At 41.8% G+C, this 21,015-nt stretch overlaps 1 pseudogene; it reads left to right on the plus strand.

Moving 5' to 3' along the window:
* Window positions 1-5,017: 5,017 nt before the first annotated feature.
* Window positions 5,018-21,015, plus strand: part of LOC103733896 — a 25,612-nt pseudogene continuing 9,614 nt past the window's right edge.

Here is a 21,015-nt window from a genome sequence, read left to right on the forward strand (position 1 = left end):
TAACCCCATTAAGCATATGGGGTTTGGCTGCACACTCCCCTGGGTTCCCACCAGCTTCTCCCAGATAGGTCACATTATCTCACAGGACTCTTTGCAGCACCCATCTCTGCCCTTCTGGGTTTGGGAATATTAACCTGGATCCCTATTGATTGGCTCAGCAGACACTGCTAAACTGCAATGCTCTCTGAGGCCCACATCCCCAAGTTCTTCCAGGACTCCCTTGGTTCCTCTATCCTGCCAACTATGCCAATTTGTTGCACTAAATTTTTTTCCCTTTTCCCTTCTTGGGAAGCCCGTGCTCTTCCTCTGAGGCCCCAGGGCTCACAGACTAACATAGGGTATTTTTAGTTTGGGTTTTGTACCATTTTATATGACTTGGGAGGGGATGACTTACAAAGAAACAGCTCCTCATAACACCCACTTACTGCACCATGGCATGCTGTGCAGCAGCCCACTATTTCCAACTGCTTTCATGCCCCACACCCACATGCCATCTCACCCCACGGTCTGCCACATCTCACTGTGCAGAGCCTGCAGTCGGGCAGGGCATCCACCAACCATTCACGCCCCCTGCTGTTCACTGTTCTTGGGCCACACACTTTGCTCTCAGAGTTCCCAAAATGGTCATGCTAACTCTCCATCTAGCAGCAGGCTCTGCCCCTCTTCACAAGGTGTTCTTCATTTTGCCCCTGGCTGACTTACACTTTTCAGAGGAATGGGTAATTTTAGGGCTATAGAGACTTTCTGTTCTGATCATGTCTTAATGGTGTTCTCTGTGCTTCTTGAATCTCTATAGGTATATCTTTCCTTAATTTACTGATGTTTTCTTCTATAATCCTGTTGAAGATCTGTTCAATGTCATTGGCTTGAGTTTCTTTGCCTTCCTGTATGCCTATAACATCTAGATTGGGTCGTTTCATACCCACATTTTCTGAGTATTCCATTCCTGTGTTTTTGTGAATTTCCCATAGTTTTTGCTTAAGGAGTTAAGATCTTCAACTTTATCCTCCAGTCTCAATATTCATTTTCCATTTTATTCATTCTGCTTGTGAGACTTTCTCCTGTTGTTTCTAATTGTTTTATTGAGTTTTTCAGTCCCATGTTCATTTCCATTTGGGTTTTCTTCACTATTTCTATCTCTTTAGTGAATTCACTTTTCAAGTAATGAATTGTTTTGATATTTCATTAAGCCACATATTTGTATATTCTTGGGCTTCCATCACAGTTTATGTCTTTCTCTTTGAGTTCTTTTTGTTGTTTGTCTGTGTTTTCTTGAAGTTCTTTGATCATATTTGTAATTGTTCTTTTAAATTCTGTTTCTTGGGATTCTACAGGTAGTTCTCAATACTGTGCACTTCTGTAGGATTTGTGGGTTTTATTGTGGACATATTTTCCTGCTTTTTCATAGTTTGTTTTTTCATTGCTGTTTGGGTATCTGGATGTTCTTTGTTGGTTATGTGTTCAACAGGAATTTCTACTCTGCTTTTGTTTAATTTAATTTTGGTTCTGTTATTATTGTTTATGTAAATTAGCTACTTTTTGTTTAGGTATGGAAGACAAATTGGTGGGTATTTCAAGTTCTTGCTGGGTAGTAGGCTGGTCAGAGTCCAGACTGGGCAGGTCTGTCTGCCTAATGTGGACACTGGGAAGTTGGCAGTGAGGGGACCGCCTGGGGAGTACTTAGGGGCAGTTTGGGAAGCTAGTCCTGGGACCTGAGGTGAAGGAATCAGAGCCTGCCTGTGAGAGAGGCCAGCAGGGGGCAGGGTCGGGGTGGATGAGAGAAATAGGGTAGGGAGGCAGTGAGCTTGATCTGACTTACCAGATAACTGGCTAAGCAGGTCTGTCTGCCTGATCCAGAGGCTGGGATGAGGGGACCTTAGTGATTTATGGTAGGGTGTTTAGTTAATTTGGTTTGGGAAGCTAGTCCTGGGACTTGAGGTGAAGAAATTGGAGCCCACCTGTGAGAGAGGCCGGCAGAGGGTGGAGTGGGTGTGGATGAGAGAAATGGGGTAACTAGTCCTCCTGAGGTGAAGAAATTGGAGCCTGCCTTTGAGAGTCGCCAGCAGGGTACAAGGTGGTGGTGGATGAATCAATCAGGTAGAGAGGCAGTGAGCTAGATCTGATTTACCAGATTCCTGGGTGAGCAGGTCTGCCTGCCTGATCCAGAGGCTGGGAATTTGATGGTGAGTGGACCACCTAGGTGAGGACTTATGTTAAGGTTTTTAGTTAATCTGGTTTGTGAAGCTAGTCCTGGGACCAGAGTCCTGGCTGAGCAAGTCTGTCTGCCTGAGCCAGAGGCCGGGAATTGGTGATGAGGGGACCCGTAGTGACACTATTGATTGGGGCCAGGCTATTAGGTGGGAAGTGTAGGAGAGGGGTACAAAGAGTTGTTAATAACACAAGAAAAAAACATGGGGTGGAGATGTGGGGTTTTGATTAATGGTGGACTAAAAAGAGGGGGTAAAGATATGTGCCCAGATATCATAAACCAGGTCAGTATCTGGTCTTTGGGAGATGTAGCAGTAAGAGAAAGGTGCACAGGAAAAATAGAAAGAAAAAAGAGGAAAAGAAAGAAGAGAGAACAAAACAGTAAAAAGCATACAAGGCACAAACAGTAGGGGACAGTGCTAACCTACTATAGTGACCTGGAGTATTATATAGATAAGGATGGCTGTAGGAGGGGAGGAGAACTGGGTGGAAATAAAAGGTAATGAAATCGTTTTCCTGAATGTTGGGGGTTTTTTTGTTTGTTTGGTTTTGGGTTTTTTTTTAAACAAGGTCTCCCTGTAGCCCCAGCTGTCCTGGAACTCACTATGTAGACCAGGCTGGCCTTGAACTCACAAAATCCACCTGCCTCTGTCTCCTGAGTGCTGGGATTAAAGGCCTGCACCACCATGCCTGGCCTGAATGTTGTTTTTATCTCCTTAGTGGATCTACTGCGTTGTCTTCCTAGTCCTGGTCCCTGATGATTTTCACCTGTTCTCACCTGTTCTCCTGTGAACTCTGGAGTTCTGCATCTGTGTGGAATTTTCTTATAGAGCTACTTGACTCTGTTCTTTGAGCCGGAGGTAGTTGAGGTAAATTCTCTGCCCAGTCATGGTTGCTGAACTCTCACATGGTTGACAGCAAGGAATGATTGTATGATGCCCAAAGCACTGTTTGGAGTTTGCACTTAGTTCCTAGTTTTGCCATTCCCTATTGGGGTGCTGATGGTGATCCCAGAAGCTGTCACTGGGGACCCCTTCTGCAAAATCCCATTTTCTCAAATGTGGATGTTAGCTTTGAATCTTTAGATACTCTGTTTCCTTTGGCATGACACTAGAGGTTAGGAAACTAGTAAGAAACCATGTGGGAAGGGAGATATTTCAAGTGAAGGGAATGAGACTTCAGTGATATAAAGAAGGAAAGGGCAAGTATGGAGCAAGAAAGCTTAAATGAATTAGGAGATGGGTGAATGGGGTAGAGCAGGGAATATGGGGAGGGATAAGTAATGCTGAAGACATTTTAAAAAGGAATATGGAGACCTGTTACTGTAGAAACTTTCAGACATATGCATATATGCACAGGGACAATAGCCCAACTAGACACCCTATCCTAGAAAATAAAAACCCCAGTACCAGGAATGGGCTACTTTCCCTCCCATTGTTTGCCAGTGGTATCCCACTGCGGTGGTTTGAATGAAAATATCTCCCATAGGCTCCAAGTGTTTGGACATTTTGTCCCCAGATGATGGTGCTGTTTTGGGAGATTTTAGAAGGTGTGGCTATCCAGAGGAAGCATGTCACTGGGGGTGAGCTTAGAGAGTTCTTAAGCCTTGCCAGATCTCCAGTCGCTCTCTTGCTTCCTGCACGATGATGTGAGAGCTTCATTTCTGCCACTCCTGCTCCAGCCACCTCCAGCCACCATGCCTCCCTGCCATGACAGACTGTAATTCCCCTGGAACCGTAAGCTCAAATAAACTCTTCCTTCTATAAATTGCTTGGGTCAGTGCTTCTATCACAGCAACAGAAAAGTGACTAATACACCCACTGACCCCCTCAAACATCAGAGGCTAGTGCCAGTGCTTTTGGTTACCTTCCAGAACATGATAATGAGACCCTATTGCTGAATGCAACACATGTTTGAGTCATAAAACATGGAGAAATTAAGCTGATACTGACCTGGAAGCTTCATTTCTATTGGATAGCTTTCATTGTACTGGAAGGTGCTATACATGCTACTGGAGAAGAAAAGTAATCACCAATCTTACTCAGCTGTGAAACTAGCAAACTACAATAAGTAGTTTGGCAACTATGTCCACTTGTGCAATAGTAACATGAATGTTATGAGAGCAACCGACTGTTTTATTATTGGGTTTAAGGCCCTGGCACCAGTATCAAGGCCAAGAACCTGTGGCTAGATAAGTGATAGGCCATAGGGGAGAACCTACTACTAATATTCTACTAAATGGACATGGTATTAAAGTGACTCCTAATGACTTTCATGCTCATAGATTAGTGCATCTCTCAACCCTTATCAGAGAAGCTTCTTGCAATAGAAGCCAGTTATCACAGAGACCCGCAGCTGGTCACAATGCAGGGGGATAAGAGACTGTAGAGTATTTAGTTCCAAAAGGGACATCCATGTCGCATCCCTCTCCCCAAGGCTCTGGAATCATCACAGAAGAGAGAGCAGAAAGGTTGTAAGAACGAGAGATGTATGACTACAAGGAAACAGTGCTTTCCACACAGCAGGGCGGCTGCACATATGAACTCACAGCAATTGCAACAGCACACACAAGACCTACTTCAAGCTCAAGCCAGACAAAATCCCAACACAGAGGGGAGAAAGTGGGCAGGAGGTCCCACTAGTAACTGAAGAGCTATTGGCATATGGTAGCTGGTGGGACAGGAAGACAGTTTTCTTTAGGAGTGTGACCCTTGCTCAATCACATTACAGAGCTGGTTTCACTCACAAGAATATTTGGGCAATACATATTGGACTCAATAGAGAAAAGAGAATACCAAGTTCCATGAGGATGGAGGTAGGAGTAGATCTGGGAGGGGTTGGAGAGGGAATAAATATGATTAAAATACATTGCATGAAGTTCTTGAAGAATTAATAAAATATTTAGTTTTTAAATACTAGCCATTTGTATTTCTTGTTTTGAGAGCTTTTGTTAAGCTCCATAACCCATTTTTAAAATTGTTCTGTTTGCTTTCTTGGTGTTTAGCTTTATCAGTTCTTTGTATATTCTAGGCACTAATCTTCTGTCAGTTGGGAAAGATTTTCAGCCATTCTGTGGGCTGCCTCTTCTGTAGATGACTGTTTCTTTTGCTGTAAAGAATCTTTTTTGGTTTTATGAAATCCTATTTGTTGATGGCTGGTCTTACTTCCTGTACTATGAAAGATCTATTCAGAAAGTCCATACCTGCCTCTATAAGTTGGAGCAGACACTCTACTGTATCCTCCATCAGTTTCAGAGTATCCAGTCTTGTTAAAGTTTTTTAGCTTTTGGAGTTGAGTTTTGTGCAGGGTTATAAAACTATCCAGTTTCATTTTTTGTGTGTTAAAATCCAAGTTTCCCAGCACCATCTGTTGAAGATGCTGTCTACTCCCCCAGGGAATATTTTTGGCATCTTTGTCAAAAATCAGGTAGCTGTATTTGCTGGTACTATTATCTGGGTATTCTATTCTATTCCATTGATCTATCTGTGTTTTGTGCCAGTATCATACTGTTTTTAGCACTATGACTTGTATTCTAATTTGAAGTCAGATACATTGATATCTCTCACAGTATTCTTTTTGTTAAAATTGCTTTGATTATCCTTATTTTTTTTGTACTGCCATACAATTTTGAAATTCTTCTGTCAATGAAGGATGGTCCTGGAATTTTGACTGGGATTCCATTGAATCTGTACATTCCTTTTGGTAGGATATTCATTTTCACATGATTAAGCCTTCTAATCAATGAGCATGGAAGGTCTTCTGATCTTCTAGTGTCTTCCTCTATTTCCTTTTTAGTGTCTTAAAGTGTTCACTGTAGAGGTCTTTGGTTTCCTTGGTTAGGTTTATTCATAAGTATTTTAATTTTGTGGCTATTGTGAATGGGACTGTATAGGTTCTCAGGCCTTTGGCTAAGATCAAGTGTGAATGGGATTGTTTCCCTGATATTTTTCTCTGTATGTTTGTCATTGGTATATTGGTAGGCTACTGATTTGTTTGTGACAATTTTGTATCCTGTTACTTTGCTGAAAGTGTTTACCAGTTCTATTATATACCAATTACCGCAACTGATCACACACGGACATTGTCTATGAGTTGCTCAGGCCTAAGTGACACATCTACATTGCAACCTATATACCTAAGGTGCACGGAACATAGAACAGAAGTAATAAAGATGACACTGATGGATTTCTCAATTCTCATTAATGAAGATCCCTCATGCAACAGAGAGCCAGGAACACAAAAAGTAACAAATGGCCAAAACATAGAGATTAAGAGTCTGCAGATTGACGGTCCTTGGACAGGACTCTTATATTAAACTTCACCCACCCAGGGCTCAGGGACCATTTCAAAAGAGGGGGAGGAAAGATTGTAAGAGTCAGGGAGGAAGTGCATGATCATATGGAAATAGAGTCCTGCAATCTCCCGGGACCCTGCTCATATGAGTTTATGGCAGTGGTGTCAGCATACAAAAGTCCCATGCAAACTGAGACAGACAAAAACCCAGAATAGAACTGGGGAAATGAAAAGTAGGCCCCAATCATAGCTGAGGAAACACTGGCAACTGATCACTGCTGGGTGAGGAAGAGTTGATCTTCCTAAAATAAGAGACTCTACATAGGCTGACTAGACCTCAGTGGATGGACTTGCACTGGGGAATGTCTGGGGACACTGACTTGACACATTGGACCTTAATACAGATGACAGCATATATGGGTTCCAGTGCGAGGGCTATGGGAGGGTGCCAGTGGGGACCAGTGTATAAAGATGATTAAGATTGTTTGAGATGTTCTGTATAAAATACACAAAAAAATCAATAAAAAGGGGAAAATGATAATTAAAAAGAATTATGTAATTTTTTTTAAAATTCATAATCAGCAATGAGATTAAAACAGTGATTAAAAAGTCTTCCCACAGGGACTGAAGAGATAGCTCAGTGGTTAAGAGCACTGGCTGCTCTTGCAGAGGACCAGAGTTAACAACCATTCCTAACTCCAGTTCCAGAGGATCTGATGCTGTCTTATGGCATCTGCATGCACAGGTGCACTTACATACATGTAGGGAAAACACACACATTAAATTTTTTTTAATTTTAAAAAATTTAAAAAGTCTCCCAACAAATAAAAGCTCAAGGTCAACTGTATTCACTGGAGAATTTTTACCACATTTTTGATGAAGAATTAACACCAATACTACTTAAATTAATCCATGAAAGAGAAAAGGAATGAAGGCTACCAAGCTTTTTTTGTGAAGCCATATTACCTAGATACCAAAACCACATAAAGACACAATGAAAAGGAAAATAACAGTCCAATCTCCCTTATAAACACAAATATAAATTTCTCAATAAAATACTGGCAAAGTGGATTCAAGATCAAATTAAATATATCATTTAACATGACCAAGTCAGCTTAATTCCAGAGATGCAGGGATGGTTCAACATACATAAATCTGTAAATGTTGTTCATTATATAAACAGACTCAAAGACAAAAATCGCAGGATCATTTCGTTAGATGTACAAAATACCACTGACAAAGTCCAACATCCCTTTATGATAAAAGTCCTGGAGAAACTAGAGATAAAGGTGACCTATCACAACATAATAAAGGTAATATTACAACAACATTATAGCCAATATGATGCCAAATGGAGAAAAACATTCCACCAAGATCAGGAACATGACAAGTCTGCTCACTTAATAAAGTGCTTCAAGTCTTAGCTAGAGAAATAAGACAAAAGAAGGAAATAAATTGGATACAACTCTGAATTCAGACTCTGCCCTCAGCCTCCTCCCTCCTACGGGTAGGCGGGACATCTCGCAAAGATATAGGCATAGTAGGTAGGGAGATTCCATATCCACAAAAGACAGCTTGTAATACAGAAGTCATTCTTCCAAGAGTGTCTCTACACTGAGTCCCACCAGATTCCTGGGCGGCACCTCTGGGCTTCTTGAAATAGTCTTCCTGCTTGGCCTGCTTCTGCTGTTGTTCACAGTAGTCCTGCACCACCTGCACAGACAGTGGTTGCTCCTTGAGTCCTGAAAGAGTTCCCATCTCCACCTTCTCACTGGCTCTTTGTCCACTACTGAGAGGTAAGAAGGAGTGGGAGAAAATTGAGGAGAAGAAAACTGAGGATGAACATAACCTGCTTAGACATTCCACATACTCAATCCCTTTTTTGTGGGGTTGAGAGGTCAGATTCAGAGCTTTCCATATGCTACTCAAGGGCTGTACAACTGAGATACCTAAAAGTCAAGCCTATTGTCTCACAGGGATGTAGCCTCTATGGAAACTCAACTACCAAGTTAGGTAAATCTCAAGTGACCGGATGTTCACTCCTTCACAAAAAGTCAATCCTATTGTGCTCAACTGTATCCCACAGTTCTTTCATATTCCTAATTTTGGGTGATTTGGTTTTTGTTTGTTTGTGTATTCCAAAGAGAGGCAATTTTAACACATTTTTTCCAGAAATAACTTGAAGCAGTTTATGTAAATATATATATATACAATGAAGTTTTAAGGGGAGAAAAATAGGAATAAGAAATCAAAGGATTTTCCAACATAGGGTCAACTTTGGTGGTTTCCATTAGCTCTGTTCCTTTTTTTTTTTTTTTTTTTTTTTTTTGAAACTCCCAGTGAATTAACTGAGCATAGGGTAGGGGTTTGGGGGTTTATTTACAGAAGAGTGCCCCCCCTTTATGGCTGCTCTGGAAAGTCCACACTCAAATATAGATCCTGTGACTTCCTGACAGCCACATAAAATGGCGAGAGGTTCCTCATGGTATTCTTGGCAGACTTTTTTAATAGTATTTTTACTGATTCTTTGAGAACTTCATGGATTTTTATCATATTCAGACACACTGCCCCAAGTCCTCTCAAATCTACTCACACTTCCCTATCCTCCTCACCCGTTCATATCTCCTATTTCTAAAGACCTATCAAGTCTAATTTGTGTTCCCCAAATACTCTTGGGTGTGGATTCATCCACTAGAGTATGATCAACCTACCCACCATCACACCCTTAAAGAAAACTGACTTTATCCCAGCAGCTATCAACTGCCAATAGTTCCTCAGCTAGGGCTGGGTCTTCATGAAAACCCTCATTCCCCTTGCTGGAATTTTATCTGGCTTGGTCTTGCATAGATCTTGTTCATGCTGTCAAGATTGCTGTGGGTTCATATGTGTAACTTCCCTCTTGTGTCAGGAATGTGTTGTTCCTTGTATTCTCCCACCACCTCTGGCTCTTACAATCTTTCCATCCATCTCTTGCTCAAAGATCCATGAGTCTTAGGAGAAGAGGGTGTGATACAGTTGTCCCATTTAGGGCTGAATACTCCACAGTCTTTTATTCTCCGCACATTGGGCAGTTATGGGTCTGTGTTTATTTCCATCTGCTGCAAGAAGTTTCTCTAGTTAAGAGTTGAGGGATTCACCAATGTATGGGTATAACAATAAATCATTAGAAGTTGCTTTAACATTATGCGCATTTAACAGAATAATGATAGTAGGTTCTCTACTATGTCCTATGATTTGTTGGCTCATGCCTATGTCAGCAGCTTCTAGAAAAATGTCTGCTGTGTACTAGGGCCTAAGTAAATACTTAATGGATAAATTGATGTTCATAAGAAAGGAGAGATTCAGCATCCTGGGAGACCACAGACTCTATTTTGCCTCTTCTACCACCATAACTCTCTCCTGTCCTTGGGTTTTACAAGACTCCTCTGTGACTCCAGCATTTTATTCCTTTCACTTTTTCTTGCTCTAGCCCAAGATTACACCTTTCTTGGCACAATTTTAGTGAAAAGCACCCTGAGAACTCATTGATTTCTTCTTTCACTTGTTTGTTTAAAATGAAACATGATTTCTGTGGTCCATGCTATATATTTGACCAAGAACACGGAGAGCACAGATTTTTTATATAAATATTTTATTGAGCTTTTTAAATTTCTTAATCAGATTTAGAACCCCTTCCCCCATCCATGCCTTCTCCATCCCCCCACCAGAACCTCATGTATTCCACCATACATGCTAAGTTCTATCCAATTCTGAAAGTAAGTTTACCAGTACAGACCTAAGGATTAGACTACCAAGTGGAAATATAATCTTACATACTTGAGAGCTATGGGAACAAAGAGGAAGGGCACCATGGAGTTATCAGGTTTGAGTATAATGCAATGTGTGCAAAAACAAGTTAAACTAACAATCTCTCCTCCATGGCATTGCCTGGAGCATTAGAGAATTGTGCCAGTTTCTTAGTATTATAACACCAAAGATCCACAGACTAGATTGCTAAAACAACAGGAATGTCTTGTATTATCAATGGGAGACTAAAAGTCCCAGGTCATGGTGACGATGGGGTGGGTTTTTCTGTGGTCTCTGAAGAAGGCCTCTATGTCAGATCTGTCTCCTTGGTTGTAAATGGCCTTCTTCTTATGCTACTTCGCACCTCATGTCCATGTGTATCATTGGGCCTAAAGCTTCTCTTTTCATACAGACACCAACATAGTTGATTAGGATCCACCCTCATATCTTGACTTTACTTTGATCACTTGAATAAAGACCCTTTGTCCTGATATGTCCCATTCTGAGTCTTTAAGAGTTAGAATTTCAACATGTAAATTTAGACAGAGCATTTTAACTTATGGCTCTATTGCAAATAAGTCTGTGAAAAGTTTTATGGGTTGTTGAGTCCAGTCCTTGACATTGATCAAGCACAGTTGTACGGAATTTCTTAGTGAGGGATCCTTGATGGCCCAAGGAGTGATATTCTGAGCTTTAAACAGTGTCTTGTGGGAACAGCAAGAGAATGGCCCATGATGCAGTTACTCACAAACTGGCTGAGTCTTGTTCTGTGGCTAGATCCAGTACCATGTCTCCATGTCCTCACAACCTATCATTCCTATTTCAAACTCTGGACTTAAAAAAGACATAATCATTGAAGCTAGAGAGAAGCCTCAGAGATTAAGAGCACTGGTTGCTCTTGCAAAAGACATGGGTTCGGTTCCCAGCATCCACATGGCAGCTAACAACTGTCTGTAATTCCAGTTCCAAAGGATCCAACGCCTTCTTCTGGCCTCCATGCACTGCATAACATGGGTGCACTTTTATAATTCCAGTGTAACATTCATACATAAAGTAAAAATAAAGGATGGTATCATTTGTTTTATTTCCCTCAGAGACAGTTCCAAGAGGACCGGGAACTGCAAGAGCAGCTGAGATGTGTAGAGAAATTTCCCAGTACCTGTCCTCACTGGCTATGGGGGAGTAAAGTCTTCATCCAGATCTATGACCCTGACTACAGGAAGGTGATTCTAGGGAGAGCAGGTGAGAGTAAATAACATTCCAGCTTAGTATCTCCAGCTCCCCCCTCTCTCTCTTTCGCTCTCTCTCTCGCTCTCCTCTTCTTTCTTAGTAATATTTTGATTCCTTCAGAATTTTGATCATATTACCACCCCTTCCCCATCTTCTCTCAGATCCATCCCCACTTCCCCATCCCCCTCATTTCATTTCCTCTGTTATTAAGGGATATCTTACATTTTTATTTGGATATATTTCACATAAAATGAAATCCATGCATTTTGCTGTACAGTCCTTCAAATTATACAAATACATGCATTATATAACTAAGACCACATTCAAGGTACAGAAGAATTCTATCACTCAGTTTGTCCCGGTCCGCATGGTAGTGAATACCTTTCTTCTGTCTGGAGGACACTGATCTGTTCTTATGACATTATATTTTGTATTTGCAAAAATATCTCCTTTGATGTCTAGTTTCTTTGACCTTGCTATTGTCACTCAGGGTTACACGTCATTTGAAGTACCAGTTGTTTGTTCATTTTCCTGTCTGAGAGGATTCCAATATACCTGCCTATCAAAATTGCCTAGCAAATTTTTCCAGGTTAGAAGTATTTAGGTTATTCTATTTTTTAGTATGAAAAATAAAGCTATACACTCCATGTGCAAATCTTTTGTTTACTTATAAATATTTAGGTTATTCTATTTTTTAGTATGAAAAATAAAGCTATACACTCCATGTGCAAATCTTTTTTTTACTTATATTATTGTTTTTCTTAGACAAATGCCTAAGTAGAATATCCAAGACACATGGAAATTGTCTGCTTAAATGTTGTCCGCTTTACCTTGTATAATCTCACCAGTATGAGATTGCAGATCATACACTGTGGGGACTTTTCAGCCTACATTATGGCATGAATATTATTATTATTAAGGTAAATCATAGGGCTTTGCGATTGTTTTGGTTAATAGTTTTATTTATTCTTCGAGAATTTCATATTTTGATGACATTCAAATCTTCCCCATCTATACCCCCAACTTCATTTCCATTATTATTTTGTTTTGTTTTTAAGGTTTATCAAGTCTAATTTGTGCTCCCTACATGTTCTTAGGGGTGAGTCCATGCTCTGCAGCCAGGTCAACCTACCCAGTGACTCTTCCTCTCCCAGCATATATCAATTGCCAGTAGTTCCTCAATTAAGGCTGGGGCTTCTTGCATACCTCTCCCATCAACGCCGGGATTTTGCCTAGCTTGAGCTTGACCAGGTCTTGTGCATGCTGTCATAACCACTGTGGGTTCATGTGTTCAACTGGCCTGTTGTGACCAGAAAATGCTGTTTCCTTATATTTATCCACCACCTTTGGCTCTTACCATCTTTTTGTCATAACTACTGTGGGTTCATGTGTTCAACTGGCCTGTTGTGACCAGAAAATACTGTTTCCTTATATTTATCCACCACCTTTGGCTCTTACCATCTTTTTGCCTTCTTTTCTGCAATGATCCCTGAGCCTTAGGAGAGGGCGTGATAGAGGTGTCACATTTAGGGCCACACACTCTATAGTCTCTTGTTCTCTACAGGCTGACCAGTTTTAGATCTCTGTGTTAGTCACCATCTACTTCAAGAAAAGCTTCTCTGGTGAGAGCTGAGAGATGTGCTAATCTATGGTTATAACAATGAGTCATTAGGGGTCAGTTTAATACTATGTCCTTTAAACAGAATAATAGTAGTAGCTTCTTCCCTACAGCAAGTCACATATCTAGCCACAGGCACTTAGTCCAAATAGCACTACCAGGTATGGACTCATCTTGTGAAGTGGACCTTCAGTCCAGTCAGAAAGTGGTTGATGACTACCATAACATTCACGTCATTCTTGCACCAGTGGGCATATCTTGTCAGGCCAATCATTACTGTAGCTCACAAGGTTCACAGCTGGGTAAACTGATGATTGCTTTTCTCTTCCAGTAGCATGCATAGCACCTTCCAGTACTATGAAAACTATCGAGTAGAGAGAATACATTTTAGAATCTGAAGAATGCCTGAAGACTGGTAGCTAAAATGCAATGTGAACGTCCCACCTCTCGGGTCACAGCCCAGTCTAAAACCAACAGTATTTGCTGGATAGTGAATGATTATAGCAGTTGTCTGGCTCCAAATTTATTTTCTTACTTTTTTTTTCTTTTTGGTTTTTTGAGACAGTCTCCCTATAGCCCCAGGTGATCTGGAAGTCACTATACAGACCAGGCTGGCCTCAATCTCTCAGAGATCTTCCTGTCTCTTCCTCCCATGTGCTGGAATTAAAGGTGTGTGCCACCATGCTTGGTCCTATTTTCTTTCATAAATATGGTAATCTGTAACATAAATTTGGTTTGGAACTTCTAATTATTGGTTGTCTTAGACCTTGAGACTATACCACAGCCCTCGAAGAAGACACAAGGCTCTGCCTTATTCTTCAGCAATGACTACAAGGCTGATTTGTCTCAGCAACTACTCAGAACAGTTCTGGATTTTTCAATTGCTGCCTTCGTAAGCCCAACTGACTGCCAACAGAAACACAGGGGAGAGAAGTAGTAGGAGAAGACAAGGGACACACTGTACTAGTGAGTCTTCAAAACTCCATGGCCTGGCCTCAGCCACGGCTGCCTGAGTTCTGCCTTATTTTGTCAGTGCCAGTTTCCTATAAAACTCTTCCTTTCTTTCAGACCCAAAGGCTGACATCTATGGATTTGTGATGCCGTGGTTTGGTATGTACCTGAAAAGTAGGACTCTGGTGATCTCTCAATTTGTTTTTCGGAGTGTATCTCTTCTTGCTCACAGGCCACTACCCAGTCCTCTCTTCTTCATGCTGGTTTGAAGCAGCCTGATGCTCAGCTCCTTCTCTGCATCTCATTTTCATTATCTCTGAACATTCTCAACAAGACTTTCATTTATGGCCTTCCCCACTTTGCTCTCAACTCCTTTTAGAAATTGTATCTGAATGTTTTTAAATTAGTATAAACAGTGTTAGGTTTCATTATAGTATTTTCAAAGAAATATTTATTTTTAGTTCTCCCTGTCTTTTTTCCACATCCCTCCTGATAATTTTCCACCATCCCCATACTCTCCTTTCACTTTCGTGTCCCTGTGCCCTACTGTCCTCTCCCATCTTTCTCAACTCCTCTTTTACCCCTATCTAGGTTTCCTTCCTGGTTTCACAGACCATATGCACACTGGATCCCACTTATATACATATATAAAAACATTATAAACTAGAATTCTCATAGGGGACCCTTTTCCAATTATTCAAGTCTATCATGATCACATCAGATTTATAAACCCAATTTAAAAAGTGCTACTCTTTACTGTCTTCGTTTCACATTGTTTGTGTACTCTGCTGTCCTCCCCCAGAATCTCCACTATCTGTCTCTCCCAGATTGTCACCAATCACCCATCTGGTCCTATGATGAGTGGACTGGACTCATGCATATAACCAACTCTTCCCCCAGGACATGGTTTGTTCATTTTGAATGGACATAAGTGGTTCCAGCACTGACAGATGCCTTCCATTATAACATTTTAAAGCCCTATGTGGGGATCATGGCAGACTCTGTGCAAGTGATGCTGGTAAATCTCTCTCTCTCTCTTCCCCCCTCCTCTCTCCTCCCTCCCTCTCCTCTCTCCCCTTCTCTCTCTCCCTTTCTCTCTCCTTCTCCTTCTCCCTTTCTTTTCTCCCTCCATTAATCCCTCGCTCTACATATTTCTCCTCTCTCTTCCACACAACCACTCAGAGTTCACACTCTGATTCTGTTCTCTAAGTAGACAAGCATAGACTAACACTCTCAAGCCATTATTGTGAAAATAGATTCCTCAAAAACAAGGGGGACAGAAATAACTCGGGCACCAAAATGTAGACACACTTTTTTCATTATCCAAAGCAGAGAACATCATGAGGGATACAGGCCCCATCTCCCACTTCAAAATTTTAGTGCCGTAGATTGGGTAGTCAGTTCCCCAAGACAGCAGGACTGTTTTCCCTGACTGTTTAGTCAATGGTGGCTTCAGTGATATGATAGACATCCAAGAATGTCAGTCAGTTCTCCTCAGTCTTGGGGCTTAGGGCTTCTCTGCACAGACTTGAGTAACCATGGTGTGAAATAGACAGCGGATCCACACTCGCAAAGCTGTACCTACCATTACTATACAGCTTCCCATCAGAAATTACATTTCTGACCTCATAGTGATCTATTCTCAGTAGATTTTAACAAATGAAAAGAAAATGAAATCAAGGATGGCCCATTTAGGAATACTTGCACATGTTCATTGTCTTTCATTTCCTTGACACATTTTATTCACATATTTGGAAAGCTCCCCATTTTTCAAGCCTAATGTATCTATCTCAGCAATAAGGGGGCCTCTAGAACTTTATCAGCAACTTAAACATTGGTTTTTTTAATTGGTTATTATAACCAACCCCCTAATTCAAATATCAGCTAATAGATAGGGATATATTCAATTTCATAATAGAGTTTCTGAGAACCAGGCAACAGAATACAAATAAGAGAGGTCACAGGGAAGTATTCAGAACTAGGTATCTGGAGACCAAAAGAAGAAAACTAGTAGACTTTGTATAGGTCTTCTGGAGGAAATGAGAAAAAGATGTCACCTTCCTAACATGGGACAAATGGGAGCAAATCGGTTTCCTGGTCAACACTCCAGAGATCTTTAAACATGTTTCCTTGATGACCCTGAACACCATCATGAAGTATGCCTTCAGTTACCAGGGCAGTGTCCAGGTGGACAGGTCAGTGACCACTCTGCAAGTGCCCGGGACCTTGTTCTTACCAAGTAAGATGTGGAAGCTTGCATGCTTGCTCATCTCCAAAAAAGCAGGTCAAGCTCTAATTCTAGACCAGACTCAGCACCATCCTAGTCATATACCCCTAATCTATAGAAAGGTAGAAACCTGGCTATGTGTTGGTGTCAGAGGGTCTAGTGTTCATAGGGCTGTAATGCAAAATGGATAAGTGCATCAGTGTTACTTATCTCATATGGAGAATCATTGCCAAGAGAAGTCTTTCCAAGTCAGACCCCCCACCCCCACCATCACCAATCTATTGTGTATCCTCTCCTTCAGGAATTCCCAGTCTTACCTCCAGACAGTTAGAGACCTGACTAAATTAATGACTTCCCGTATGAGGAATGCCTTTCACCTGAACAACACCATCTACAAGCTGACCTCTGATGGCTGCTGGGCCAACCATGCCTGTCAGATTGCCCATGAACACACAGGTTATTTCTCCTCCTCCTGTCTCATCTCTTTTAATAGGGTCAGCCCAAATAAACTGGCCATGACTCCTCAGGTAGATCCAACCCTTCTGATGACCCTGAAAGATTTAGGACACAGTCACTCTGGATATTTCCATAATGCAGGTGTTGGGAGCAGTGATGTTAAGATGTTCAGAAGTGTGCAGATGGTTACCCATGCCATTAATTTAGCAGTGTTGTTTGAGACCCATTCTAAAAGTTAGAGCAGCACCTACATGGGCTATGGTCCAGAGCAGAGGACTGTACCTCATTCAGATGATGTTAGACTCTTACCCTGAACTACTTCCTCACCCACATGCCTCCTGAATTAAATAAGGCACCCAAATTGGGGCAAAGGGATCATAGTGTTACTGGAGATTGCTGTATTTCTCATCCCTGTCTGTTCACCTTTTTCACAAGACAGACCAAGTAATCAAGCTGAGGAAGCCTCAGTTGCAGGACGAGGGATCACTGGAGATGTTCAAGAGGAAGAAACATTTGGATTTTCTGAATATCCTCCTATTTGCCAAAGTGAGTATGAGGAGATTAGGCCTGACATTCTGCCAGAAGTAGAATAAGGAACAAAGATTGGTCTCTTACCTGTGACCTTCCCAGATGGAGCAAGCAGCAGCAGCTTGTCTGATGAAGATCTGCACGCTGAGGTGGACACATTCATGTTTGGAGGTCATGACACCTCAGCCAGTGGTGTCTCCTGGATCTTCTATACTTTGGCCACACACCCTATGCACCAGCAGAGATGCAGGGAGGAGGTCCAGGGCCTCCTGGGGGATGGAGCTTCCATCACCTGGTAAGTGAGAGATGAAGAAGAAGGGGATCCTTGTCCTCTGGTAGTGGGAGTCACTGGTCTCCTCAGGCTCAGCTTACTTTTCTGGATGGGCTTCATTTCAGGGACCACCTGGACCAGATGCCCTACACCACAATGTGCATCAAGGAGGCCTTGAGGCTCTATCCTCCAGTACCAACTGTGGGCAGAGAGCTAAGCACACGTTACCTTTCTAGATGGGCACTCCTTACCCAAAGGTGTGACTCCCACCCTCCACCACTGGGTACAAGAAAGGATCAGAAGTCCATGCTTGCTTCACAAATTCTAATTAATTGGGTCTCCCTCTCTCCTTGTCTGTTAGTAATTGCATATTTTGTAGCAAAAAAAAAGACATACATAAAACTGTATTACATGATTAGAACAGAGCAACATTTAAACAAGTATTGGTTCCCTTCAATATGTGGAGATTTCTCACTGGGGACAGTAGCCTAGCTGATCTCTAAGTTACCTTACACTTTGCATTTCATGAGGATGATGTTATAAAGTTATTTCATTCTCCGGGGCTAACATTCAATCACCTTGGGAATTCATGCTGTCATGATTATAATTCCCTTCATTTGGAATCCATAATATTTTAGAATCCAAGTCTACTTTGATTCCTGGTGCAGTAGAAGCTGACCACTTTTCTCTTAGCTGTATGCTCTCTAAAACATCCTTTATACTGAATAGAATGTGTGGATGAGTCCATTGTGATGTGTTCTACATAAAACATATCAGTTAACACAGTGACAACTCAATCCTCAGGGTCTTCCCTAGGTGGATATGAACATCCATAGCCTCTGGAACTAGATTAAGGTTGGAGCCCTACAATTTGAATTCCCTGGAAGTGGAGGATGGAGAGAGGATCAGGTAGGGTATTAGGGTGATGTGTTTCTTTTCTTGGGTCACAGAACTCGGTGGGGGGGGGGCGCAGGAAATCCTGTCATGGATTAGATGTGCTCTAGTCTGAGGTGTCCTCTGGTTAATGACAAAAATCAGCTGATGGCCAGATGTGAATCAATGCTAAGACATGATGCCTGTCATTGAATCTAATCGCTGCCCTGCCATGTGCTTCATTTAGCATCTCCACGCTTCTGGTGCCTTATCTGAATACTGAAGTCTGAGTGCCTTCCTTAGAGGTGGTTCTGAGAAACTAGTGAATTAATTTATGCTCTCCAAGACTCTCTTAGAAAGCACTTGAGGAATGTGGTAGACACTTGAGTGACTTCACAGTGGATCTCCAGTATTTTTCTGCTTCTCATTCTTGAGTCATCATAATCTGCTGCTCACTTACTTTACACTTGGGAGTTTCAACACACCCTTTCTAGCAGGATCAAATTGATCAACACTATGATTTATGGTGCCAGGTTTTTCATGCATGCAAAAACCTTGCTGTCTAGCAGAACAGGTATATTAGTCAGGGTTCTCTAAAGGAACAGAACCGGTAGAATGAATACACACACACACACACACACACACACACACACACGCACACTCTCTCACACACATACAGACACACAGACACACAGACACATATGATATGTGTGGATTTACCAGAGGAGAGGCTGAATCCGTAGTTGCTCAGTCCACAAGGCCGGATGTCTCAGTAGTCCCAATCTGGCGCTGAAGGTCTGACAAATTCCAAAAGATCAGCTAGTCTTCAGTCTATAGCATCAAGATGAGACTGATGTCTCTCAGGGCCCAGTTATTGTTGCCTCTAGACCTATAACCAGACTCAAAGCTAAGCAGGCCCCTAGAGGAGAGATAGAAAGTGTGGTCCATGAGGAGATGCTATACTACTAAAGGACTTAGTGAATTTGCTAATTCTTTCCAGCAGAAATCTAATGAATATGTCTGGGATAATGGTGGAAGGAATATAAAATTGGATCAGGCTGAGTTTATTCACATGGGCACCCTGACTGGAGATTATAGGTTTAATATGGAAGCTCGTGCAGTTAAAAAGGGTGTTAAAAGTTTATTTGATTGATTGGCTGAGGTATTTATCAAAAGGTGGCCTACTGACAGAGAGCTGGAGATATCTGATATCCCTTGGCTTAGTGTTGATGAAGGGACCGTAAGGCTCAGGCAAATTGGTATGCTCGAGTGGATTCGCAGTGCAACACCAAATCCTCCACAATGGGAGGGCCCAGAGGACATGCCTTTTACTGATTTTATAAGATGGAAAGTACTGAGAGAGACACCAGAACTTTTGAAGAGCTTTGTTTTTGCTCTTTTCCTTATACCGAATCTTACAGTTGGAGATGCTGCTGCTCAATTGCATAAATTAAATGTAAATATAATAGGTGTATCAGGACCTCGGAGTAGGGGTAGGGGGCAGTATTGAATTACCAAAGACAAGGTGAGTGTACTTATCATAATGGGTGGCAAAGGCAAAACAATACCTACAATGGCATGACACGGATGGACTTGTGGTACTGGCTAATCAATCATGGTGTTTCCAGGGACCACATACATAAGAAGCCTACTAAGTTTTTATTTGATCTGTATAAGCAGAAAAGCTCTAGGATGAATGACAGGAAGTCAGTATTGGATCGTAGCAATAGAGAATCTCGCTCAGTCAACCAATTTCCAGAGTCGAGACAGTTTACAGACCCAGATCCCTTTGAATGAAGGGAAGACTGGGTGACCTTGAGGAAGGACTTTGTTACAGTACCAAAGAGTTATGTTGTTCGCCTCTCACCCATCCTTCCCCAGAGGGACCTGTGGCCTTTTACTAGAGTAACTGTACATTGGGGGAAAGGAAATAATTAGACATTCCGAGGCCTATTGGATACTGGTTCTGAGTTGACACTGATTCTGGGATGTGGTCCCTCCAGTTAAAGTAGGGGCTTATGGAGGTCAGTTAAAGTAGGAGCTTCTGGAAATCAGGTGATAAATGGAGTTTTGGCTGAAGTCCGACTGACAGTGGGTCCAGTGGGTCCCCGAACTCATCCTGTGGTTATTTCCCCAGTATCAGAATGTATAATTGGGATAGATATACTTAGGAATTGGCAGAATCCCCACATTGGTTCCCTGACCTGTGGAGTGAGGGCTATTATGCTTGGAAAGGCCAAATGGAAACCACTGGAATTGCCTCTGCCAGGAAAAATAGTGAACCAGAAACAGTATCGCATCCCTGGAGGGATTGCAGAAAACCAAAAACAGTATCACATCCCTGGAGGGATTGCAGAAATTAGTGATACCATCACGGATTTGAAAGATGCAGGGGTGGTGATTCCCACCACATCTCCCTTTAACTCTCCTATTTAGTCTGTGCAGAAGACAGATGGGTCATGGAGAATGACTGTTGACTATCAAAAACTTAATCAAGTAGTGACTACAATTGCAGCTGCTGTACCAGATGTGGTTTCCTTACTCGAGCAGATTAATATGTCTCCTGGTACCTGG

Source organism: Nannospalax galili, unplaced genomic scaffold (assembly GCF_000622305.1).
Source record: "Nannospalax galili isolate Female #2095 unplaced genomic scaffold, S.galili_v1.0 scaffold750, whole genome shotgun sequence".
NCBI lineage: Eukaryota > Metazoa > Chordata > Mammalia > Rodentia > Spalacidae > Nannospalax > Nannospalax galili.